At 43.3% G+C, this 763-nt stretch overlaps 1 non-coding gene across 1 annotated transcript; it reads left to right on the top strand.

The window, feature by feature from the left end:
• The first annotated feature begins 292 nt into the window (after nucleotides 1–292).
• LOC142870268 (U6 spliceosomal RNA) lies at nucleotides 293–399 on the top strand. Its single transcript, XR_012918700.1, has one exon. It is a non-coding gene; the product is annotated as a U6 spliceosomal RNA (small nuclear RNA).
• Nucleotides 400–763: the final 364 nt, after the last annotated feature.

Below are 763 nucleotides of genomic sequence, written 5' to 3'. Positions count from 1 at the left end.
AACATGAGTCGTGGGACACCCATCACTGAGGAGCTAATTTGAGAGTGCAGCTAAGCGGTTTTATATTCTTCAGCTCTGTTCTGAGGTGTGGGGCTTTGGTGATCTGAAAAAGGGAAGCAAGGAAGTCTCCTAGGTCATAGCCAGCAAGATAAAAGAGATGGGATAAAAGTGAAGTGTTGATTCCTACAGTAAGAATTTTGAGAGACAGTGGAGAAGGTGACAAAAAGACATTTTTTTCAAAGAGATAATGGTTGAAAATTTTCCATAAATGAAGAAATATAAAAACATTATAGTGCTCGCTTCGGCAGCACATATACTAAAATTGGAACGATACAGAGAAGATTAGCATGGCCCCTGCGCAAGGATGACACGCAAATTCGTGAAGCGTTCCATAAAAAAAAAAAAAAACATTATAGTGAAACTAAAGAATACCAAGAATAAATTTAAAATTCTTAGAGCCAAGAGAGAAAAAGTGGGGAGTCATACCTAAGTGGGGAGGGGGCAGGACAGAAAGCCCCATACCTGCTCAGAACCCAGAAGGCAATAAGAAATTGTCTCATGACAGCCTCCCAGGGGCCATAGGGATGTGGGTTGAAAATGGTTTCTTAGCAGCTCCTCACAAGTCTCGCATACTGTGGTGTTCTGGGAGGGTCACAAGGCATTCCGTCAAGACTCACATTAGCTGTGCTTCAACCCTTGGCGTCATGACCTATTTGGATATATGCAAGGTCACTAGGCGCCATGGCAAAGCTGTGCCCCGCCA

Source organism: Microcebus murinus, chromosome 3 (genome assembly GCF_040939455.1).
Source record: "Microcebus murinus isolate Inina chromosome 3, M.murinus_Inina_mat1.0, whole genome shotgun sequence".
Taxonomy (NCBI): Eukaryota; Metazoa; Chordata; class Mammalia; order Primates; family Cheirogaleidae; genus Microcebus; species Microcebus murinus.
This window is presented reverse-complemented; position numbering and strand designations above follow the sequence as displayed.